The 10,142-nt window shown below is 39.9% G+C and overlaps 1 long non-coding RNA gene across 1 annotated transcript; it reads left to right on the top strand.

Annotated features, from left to right (window-relative positions):
- The first annotated feature begins 503 nt into the window (after positions 1-503).
- Positions 504-6,622, top strand: LOC124280358. The gene is made up of 3 exons (XR_006899662.1): positions 504-624; positions 5,212-5,334; positions 6,540-6,622. It is a non-coding gene; the product is annotated as an uncharacterized LOC124280358 (long non-coding RNA).
- Positions 6,623-10,142: the final 3,520 nt, after the last annotated feature.

The raw sequence follows: 10,142 nt of genomic DNA, 5'->3' as shown, positions 1-10,142 counted from the left end.
CTGCGTATGCCGCTATAGCAATTAGCCCAGGCAGAACAATCGTTTACCATCACCACCAGTTATCTGTTCTTGCGGATATTTCCAAAATTCGGAAATTTTGAAACATCATCTTTCCAAAATTGGAAATGTCTGGGAAACATCATCTTTCCAAAATTGGAAATGTCTTGGAAACATCATCTTTCCAGGACATTTCGAGGCTTGTAAATGTGGATTTTTTCCAGTGTTGGTTTGGGTAGAGGGAGAGGCGGTAGTAAAACTGTTAAAATGTGTGGGTGGGAGGGTGTTACATAATGGATGTGTTTACAGTGGCGGCTGCTGTGAGCGGGAGAGTTGAACGAACGAACGAAATTAAATGTTTAACATCTGCTAGCTGGCAGCTGCCAATTTCGCCGACGGGGTAGTGATCTGGCTGTTGGCTGGCCTTGACCTTGGTAGTATGGGCTTGGTGACGGGTTGTTTACATTGGCGAGGGGGAGGCGAGCGTATGCGCAGAGTATGGATAAATGAAATTGAGCGCCGGGTCTAAAGTGGTAGGGAGCAGAATGGATAACTGGGGTTTGGAACGGCTGGCTGGCCTGAATGTTGCAGTAGGTGGGAGGTGAGAGAGACGACTGTAGTTATTTAGTAAGTTCTAGATTCTTTTGAAGGTTTGAGTTTTGTAGAAATACTGTCAGGCGTTGAAGATGCTTTTTGTGTTGTGTGGGTTGAGGAGTAGTGGGATGCTGTTGTGATATTTAGGGGGAATGTTGTTTTGTAGTTGCTTAATGTTTGACTTTTGTAGCTGGCCGTGTAGCAATGCTCCAGCCAAGGGCAGATAACTCATCCTGACCTCAGTCAGTGTGGGCTGAAACCCAGGACCTGGTCATCATGAGGGTACCCTTCAGTTTACGTTGATTGGAAGCAAATCCCTTCTACAAAGATGGGAAATAGTATGTGCACTACAGGCTGTGGTAAATGGCAGCTGTGTAATAACTATATTTAGAGCTAGACGTGGTTTAATAGTTTTGTTATGATGAAATATGTTTTTGAAAATTTGATTTTGTGGGGAAAATGTCTTATTGCACTAATGAAACTTTCTTTATTTTAAAGAAAAAAGTATATACTTAATAAATCATACCTTAAATATTTTTTTTCAAGTGACAAAGGCATTTTAAAACAAATTCAAAATGGGTGACTTTCACATGTGGTCTGCATTTCTATCAATTTCATGATCGAATTACCTCCTTTGAAATCTAAACACCCCCACCCCCACCGCTAATGCTAATCTGGGTGATTTTGTAAAAGTTTTGTGGCTTTTTCAATGAGAAAGGGTCGCTTCAGTCCAGACACATTAGACAATCTGCAAATGAAACAAATTGGGAAAATCTGACTGCAAAATATAAAATGATCAGCCTTTGTCTATTAAGAGCCCATGGCCTTCTGTCTTGGCAATTCTACAATTTCATTTAATTTCACATGAGTTAATATTTAGTAAATTAGTATATATATTTTTATATTTGTTTTGAAAAGTAGTTATTATATCAAATTAAGTCAAGTCAGGTTTATTCTATATCAATGTGACAACAAAATCATCAGAAGATGACTATCCCACCAGTTCCACATAAATCCTAAGATCATTTTGCCGATCCATAAACAAACCCTTACCTGGAATCAAGTCTAGCCATTAAATTGAAATTTTAGTATTCTGAAAAATATCAAAAGGCATTTCTAAGTTCAGTAATTTGTCTGATGCATGCAAAGTTTCAGAAAGAAATAATGAACGGTTTTCAAGTTCTGCTCTGGAAACGAAAATGAATTGGCAGACGGATCGGACAGGACAGACAGACAGACTGACAGACAAGGTATTACATACTGGTGGATATTACACATATTTTTCAAATGAATAAATGATCATCAAAATCGTTATACATTCCCTAAATCAAAGATTTATCATCAAGTAGGGCTAGACTAAACTGACCAACGGTATCACGCAATGATAATCACTGATGACTGCAACATATTACACAAGACAGGAAACTTGTACTCTCAATTCTATGTATATGCAACTATTCAATAAAAACATATCTTCCACTTTTAGTTCCTTTTAACACTTCTCCTTTGAATTTGTGGTTGACTACACCGAGTGTAAAGACATTAATGCATGTTTTGGGAGAATTTCATCCATTTCCCGCTATTTTTTCTCCACTATTTTTCCATTTATAAAATCACATTGAACACCCTTGACCTTAACTTCTGTTCCCACCAATCAGCATTGATAAGGACACATTTGTGATTTAAAGATTTCATTTTTCCACCAAAAGTTAAATTTTTATGCACCGGTTGTCACTTTTCTGTTTTGTTTGTTTCTTGGGGGTCCTGACGGTGCCATTTTTGTAGGATTTTTGCATGAGATATATGGACACTCAAAAATCAATAAAAATATGGTTTTCTTTCTTAAGGTTCATATGAGATAAAGCCATTTTTAAATAATAAAATCACATGTTTGAAAAATCATTGAGCATAGCTAGGGCAGTGTATGAGTATGTGATTTATGTCTTCTTGGGTTATTACAGTGTGTGCATAGTCCATCTGCATGTCTATTTTGTTTGTAAAGTGTGTGGTTGAGGTTTCAGATGCCTGTGATAAGTCTGTTTATGGCCGTGCCAATATTTTTTAATGTTTGAGAATGTAGGATTTTCCTTAAGGGTGATTTTATTATGGAAGTAACCCATGTTGATTTATTGTTGTTTATGTTGTGTTGAAAGTCAGTATGTAGTATATTTGATTTAATGAGTTGTTTAGTTTCTGCTTTGGATGTATGAAAGTTTATATTTGGTGATTTGTGTGTTCCTGGCTGTTTTGTATCTGCTGTGTCGTTTCCTATTATGTTTGAATGGCCTGGTGTCCAGGTGAATGGCGTGGTATCCAGGTGAATGGCCTGGTATCCAGGTGAATGGCCTGGTATCCAGGTGAAAGTTATGGTTTTATTTGCTCGTTTAGGTGAGACTGTTTGGATTGTAATATTATGAATGAGATCAGGGAGAGATTTGGAGTACTTGTTATGTATTTGCCTAATGGAGTTTAGTGAGTCGGAGAGAATTAGAAATTAGTTTGTGGAGGGTAGGTGGCCTCAGACCACAGTTACCCCCTTAACTTTACCCCGAAGTAAATTATGAGAATATAGTGCCTTGTTTAAATGGGCTGTTGTGAAATTAATTCATGCCCAAAATTAACACTCAAAATGCCAGAGATACAGCATAGTGTAAAAGAAGTATAAGTCAAGTTGTGTATGAGTTAGGGCTTTCAAATTTTCTGTGAGCCTTACATAGTGTCTGGGCTTAGTATTGATGAAAGTTTTATTGAATTTTGCAGACTTTTTGTGTCCTGATAGGCCTCAGACCACAGTTACCCCTTAACTTTACCATGACCCGAAGTAAAATATGAGAATATAGTGCCTTGTTTAAATGGGCTGTTCTGTTTGTGCTAATGTTTTCAGGGTGACTTGTGATAGCTTAAATGGAAGGTAAGACATTGTACTTTATTGCAAAATTCTTTTTTGGTCCACAATCTACTCATGGTAGGTTGACACCAGCCTTCCTTGGTTTGACTCCAAGTTCAAGGCTGTCTAGAGTGTTTCGGCTCGTAACTTCCGGTGACCATTGTTTACAGTGGATACAGCAAAATTGACATGGTCGATCCAGGCCCATATTTTTCCGATTAAATGACAAGTGGCAGGTTGGTCAGCATGCAACAGGAGAACAGCCTACGACCGATATTAATTATGGTGCACTGGCATGTCACTGTAGATAGCAAAGAAGGAAAATAATTGTTGTCTGAGGCCTGATATGGTGAAGGTAGTGCAAGTGTTTAATTTGCTATATGTCTGTTATTTTTCACAATATTCACTTGAAACTTTGCATATTGACTGACAGGAACATTTGAAATATGTATACATTTGTTTTCAACTGACAATATTTTATTTTACATTTTTTATGAATTTATTTCAATTTTCTGATTGCATATTGTTTTAGTGGGAGTGAGCCGGACGCATCATACTTAGTCAGATTGGTTCCATTATGGTGAATGTATGTATCACTACGCCGCATCGCCTTTTAGATGCATGTGATACCTAAAATGGCTAATATTCAAGCCTTTTTCAAAAGATATAGAGCCAAGTTTGTGAATAATTCAGTCCTCAATGAGGAAAATGGCATATGTCATATGTGGACTGGGGTACAGTGGGTATGGGGTATTGCGGTATTTTTGCCCCATAGCCTACCAGTGGCGTAATACTCATGCTCACTGGCTGAGTTTCATAGTACACACGGAAAACTTCGACATAGGTGATTACGACATCAGCCATTTGTGCCACAACAGTAAATGCACCTATGTCGAACACCTGTCTCGCTGAGCTCGACACAGCATAAATGCAGACGGAGTGGCCTGTGTAAACAGGGTGTGTGTAAAGGCCATGCACCTTTCCCAGATTGCCTTTTGGCATTGAAGTTATAGGAGAACAGAAAAACAAAGGCAAAGTATATGAAAAATACTATATCATATAATATAGTAAAATTTTATTCATATTTCCTGATTTTCACCACAGTCACAGTTAGTTGTGACATAGCACTTATTCACAACACATAGCTTTAGAGACATTATGATGTATTTAAACTTAAAGTTACACAGTATCTGTCTTTAGCAAGTAATTAGCACATACAGTTCTGCAGCATCACTGCACATTTTCAATATTTTGAATAAGAATGTTCATGTTTTTTGATGAAACACGGTACAGGGTCTAACTGACCCTTTCTGTAGTCCCCCTCTGCTTGTCAGTCTGTTTAGACTTCAACATGCTGTGTAAGTTTTTCACAACACTGCGCTTTTCTGACAGTCTTTGTGATAGGTAGCCTCCTTGTCCATTTGTTCAAGTGACCGCACAGCTCGGCTTGAAAGTTTCACCCCAGAATGGTCGCACTTGTCGATTGCTGATGTCCCAGGGCCATTGTTGAGCCTGTGAATTGTGGAAGAAGCCCTCCCAATCATGTTCCTTGAAAAGTTTACATTCTTTGGCAAAGAAATACTCAGTGATCGATTGGCAGCTTCACATTTCTGTGTGTCTGTGTACAGTTTCATTTGTTCCACCACTTCTACACTTAACTTCATTTTGAGAATTTCATTAAGCAAGTGTTTATCATTGTCATCCATATTGAAATGAGGATGATACTGTTGCAGCCGAGGAACATGGATCGCTGCCACCAGCTGTTTGTTACACCTCCTCTACACACAACTGAGTACCGGCACACCTGGAGCAGTCAGCCGCTGTAGCACTTGAGAGGGTTGCTTCAAGCACTCTTGGTAAGATACTCACGGCGTTTTCATGCTCACCTGCATGATCTTTCATGAGTTCTTTTAGTATCAGGCTGCAACCGGTGCTTTGACATCCTGGCTCAGCACCTTCTTTGCTTCCATTTTATGTGTACAAGTAGTGCCGTGGAACATATCTGCTAAAATCAGCTCTGTAAGTAAGTAGATACAATAGCTGTCCGAGACCAAGTCCAACAAAAGCCTCTGTAAATCTTTATTTCACAAATAAAGCTTTTGTCAGGCCCTTAGATCTCACCCACCATTGTGGGAACTGTCCTGAGCCAAGTTGGTGGGGTCAGCTAGCCTTTACACCTTCCACATTGGGTCCAACACTTTCAGAGCTTTGTCTATACCATCTGCAGACTTCAATCCCCATGATTTGTGGCATACTTTATGAGTACACCCTGTGGTGCGAAGCTGATTACCAATGTTCTCTCCCCATATTGAACTCAGAGACTGGAGTGAAGGCCCACATGTTCGCAGTACTGTGTCTGGTGCCCCGGGACATTTCACATCCATGCCTTTTCCTTTCAGCCAGGCACCAATCCAGCAGAGCTTATTCTGGAATGACGACCGATGATGAACTTCTTGTCAGTAACAGTTTCAGCGAGGCGATGCCGATTGCTTGTGATGCATTCTGCCCTGGCTTCTTCCTGCTTGCTATTGTTGTTGAGTTGTATCGGCCATCCATAGCAATGTTCATCTCACATGGCTCAGTACCTCTCTTCGATTAACTTCCTTCACCTAACTCCACCTTTTCTGCCATATCCTTAGTGTTAAGTTCAGTTACAGCCTTAGCCACCTTGTTGGAGGTCCTCTGCATACTGCTCCTGCATGGGGTGGAATGTCCATGTTGGCCATCAGTAACCTCGCCTCGTGATTTCCTGTAGGTGTGTCCTGTAGACCCAAGGCAGCCGTCCCACGCTGGGTGTTGCTGGGTTTGGCCCAGGTTTACCCGCCTCGATTTCTTTGTATAACTTCATTTCAGGTGCTACAAAGTCACATGTGACACATTTCAGTGTTATTTTCCAGCAAGCTCCCCATTTTCTCTCCTTGGCTATCTGCAGCTGAGGGTCGTCACAGTCACTGGATGTTGACCCGATGCAGTCGCAGAGCTGTGTTCCATGCTCGCCACCTTTTCATTGTCGATCTAGTCGCATACCCTCCAAGTCATCTTTGCTTGACTCTTGTTTCAGGTCATGCTTGCTGGTTGAAGTGGACGCAGCAGCCTCACTGAAGTAAGAGATGCCATCGCAATCAGTGTGTTGACGACAGCCCAGTTCCATCCAGCCTTGACTTGGTGACCAGGAGAAGTCTTCTGACTCAACCTAGTGACTGTCCTGGGTATCTGGGGTGGAGATGCACTTTCAGACTCTTCTCCGATTCAAGGGTGAGACCTTTGTTCCAGGGAGTAATGGCCTTTGCTGAACTGTGACTTGATTCTCTCCTTGGCGGTCGCCTTTCATCGTATTGTGTCGAACAGAACTAATGAGCTCTGAGCACAACATGTACCCTGTATACCCCATCTCTGTGTGTTGTCACTGGCACTGACAAGCAGGTGTATGTATTAGAAAATGTGTTGGAAACTCAAGACATACACGTCTTGTTACCGCGTGTAAATCAACGAAGTTGAGCCATACACACCTACTGACACTTTGTCGGTATTGGTCAGGTGTCAGGTGAGAGTGGTCACGCTTCTTTGGTGACTAGCTGCACCTCGATTGGCTGTACACAGCTGCTTGAGCAGCCAATCAATTTAACGAGTGAAAGATAGGGTTTTCTAATGAATAAAAATTTAACAGTTTCAATTTTCATTTTTGTTGAAAAATATGAACTTTAATGGAATTATTTTAGTATAAAATGCATGTATGTATATAAAAATAGAAAAAAAATGAAAAAAATGCTTTAATGGACTGAAACCAGTGTCCTTTGATAGCACATGCAATAACAAAAGAGGAACACTTGATGTTTTTGTCAATTTCCACCTGGTTATGGAGTTATAGACAAATTAGAATTGTGTTTGAAATTATTTCATGCCCAAAATTAACACTCAAATGCCAGAGATACAGCATAGTGTAAAGGAGTATAAGTCAAGTTGTGTATGAGTTAGGGCTTTCAAATTTTCTGTGAGCCTTACATAGTGTCTGGGCTTAGTATTGATGAAGTTTTGATTAAATTTGCAGACGCTTTTTGTGTCCTGATAGGCCTCAGACCATAGTTACCTCTTTAACTTTTACCATGACCGAAGTAGAAATATGAGAATATAGTGCCTTGTTTAAATGGGCTGTTCTGTTTGTGCTAATGTTTTCAGGGTGACTTGTGATAGCTTAAATGAAAGGTAAGACATTGTACTTTATTGCAAAATCTTTTGGTCCACAATCTACTCATGGTATTGACACCAGCCTTCCTTGATTTGACCCCAAGTTCAAGGCTGTCTAGAGAGTGTTTCGCTCAAGAATCTTCCGTTGACCATTGTTTACAGTGGATACAGCAAAATTGACATGGTCGATCCAGGCCCATATTTTTCTCCGATTAAGTGACAAGTGGCAGGTTGGTCAGCATGCAACAGGAGAACAGCCTACGACCGATATTAATTATGGTGCACTGGCATGTCACTGTAGATAGCAAAGAAGGAAAATAATTATGGTCTGAGGCTAGGTATTAGGTGCAGTGCAGTGAGGATAGCTGTTAGTTCTGCTGTATGTATTGAGGTGTGGTTTGTATAGTGCAGGTTGGTTGTAATGGGGGGTTTTGTTGGACATGTATGTCTATACCAGTTGTTTTGTTTGGGTTGATTGGAAGTGTCTGTATATATATATATGGTATTATTGTGTAGGGTAGTTATTGTTAATATAGTTGTTTATGATGTTTGTTATGGTGGGTTTGTTGGTGTTTTGGTAACTGCTGGAGAATGTTGTCTAGGGTGGTGTCTGTGGTGGGTGGGGGTATGTCGTGAATGTAGCTTGTAATGGGAGGTGTATGTTGAATGTCGCTTTAGCTGTTGTGACTGTAGTAGTTTATGGAGGTGGGTGAGGCATGGAGCTCTTTTAAGGATTTAATTTGAATTTCTTAAGTGTTGATTTCTTTATATTGCTGTATTTATGTGTGACGAGTTTAAATAGTGGGTTATGTTGATTCTTTGTGTGAATGAGAGTAGAAGTAATGTGTTTATGGAGGTACCAGTCCTCGTAAGGCCTAGGGCTAATCTTTTAGGGCTTTATATTGGATGGAGTTTATTTTTTGAAAGTTACAGGGGAGAGGGCGGAGAATCGGTGAGGCTGTATAAGTTTTGTATATGTTAATAAGTGTGTGTGTTTGTCCTACTTCCCAGTTTGTATTTAGCTGATGGCTCTCATTAAGTTGAGATCTTTTGACAAGAATTGACCAGGTTATGAATGTGGGGTGTCCATGTCATATGTTGGTCGAAAGTTACTCCTAAGAATTTGGTTCCTTTTTTAATTCAATGTTTTGGTCATTTAGGTGCAGTTTGGGTGTATAATTTTGCATTCGTTGAGTTTTGAAGAGTATGACCAAGGTTTTTTGACATTTGTGAGGAACCCCCACTGTTGGGCCCAATTTTGAATATTTGTTTACCATTTTGGCATTTTGTAGAAACTTGTTTGACAGAAGTGGAGGAAGTCCAGAAAGAAATATCGTCGGGCAAATTTGGCTTTGAAATTTCAGGCCATTTATCTGGGAATATGTCGTTGATCATGAAGTTGAAAAGTGTTGGTGATAATATGCTTCCCTGGTGGGTCCCATTTTCTAGGGGATGGGGGTCCGAAAGGGTGTTGTGAGATTTGAGGATTATCTGTCTATTATTAAGGAAAGAGTGGATGAAATTTAGAAGTCTGCCGTTAATGACATATTTTTGGAGTTTTTGTATGAGGCCGTTGTGCCAAACCATATCAAATGTTTTACTAAAGTCAATGAAAATGGCCATAGTGTATTGTTTTTGTGCATGGGCTACCTTGATATCTTATTCCAAATGTAAAATATGGTCTAAAGTTTGCCTGTTTGGAGTAAAGCCGCTCTGGTCCTCCTTAATTAGATTTTTTGTGTATATAAGGTGTTTGAGCCTGTTGTAAATAATGCTTTCTAGAGTTTTACATAGATGAGAGGTGAGGGAGATAGGGCGATAAGAAGCAGGCTCATTTCTAGGTTTCCCTAGTTTGAGAACTGTCTGTTTTCCATGTATTTGGGATAGTACCTGTGGTCCAGATATGATTAAAGAGTGTAAGTGTATTGACTGTAGTAGTTTATGGAGGTGAGTGAGGCATGTTAGGTGTTAATTTGTTGAGTATAGTGTATGTAATGGTATCTGGACCTGGGGCTGAGGCTGTCTGTTTGTTTCTGAGTGCAGACTGAAGTTCGTGTATATTTATTACTTTGTTTATAGGTAGATCTGTGTTTGGTGGTTGTGGGGTGTAGGGGGGATGCTTATTCATGGTATTTTGGAAAGAAGGTGTGTAGTTGGTGGAGCTACTGACGGCCGAGAGGTGGGCAGCAAATGCATTAGCTCTGTCTTTATTTGTGGCTAGGTCCGGAGGTTTGGATAAATAGGTTTTTAAAAATGCCCTTAATGGCTTTAAAATTTTTCCACATGGTTCTGGAGTTTCGACTTCTGTGAGCTTAAGGGTAGAACAAAAATTGTTTCCAATGGTCATTTTTTTTGCTGCCTGGATTAATTTCTTCGTTTTATTTCTTAGTTGTTTTGCCAAATGTAATTTCGAACGGCCCCTCTTGGATTGATTTAGGGCCCTTTTCTTGCCTTTCTGGCTTTAATGATTTCTGTGCTC

The sequence above is a fragment of the Haliotis rubra genome, unplaced genomic scaffold (assembly GCF_003918875.1).
Source record: "Haliotis rubra isolate DU_JTF1 unplaced genomic scaffold, ASM391887v1 Scf2653, whole genome shotgun sequence".
NCBI lineage: Eukaryota > Metazoa > Mollusca > Gastropoda > Lepetellida > Haliotidae > Haliotis > Haliotis rubra.
This window is presented reverse-complemented; position numbering and strand designations above follow the sequence as displayed.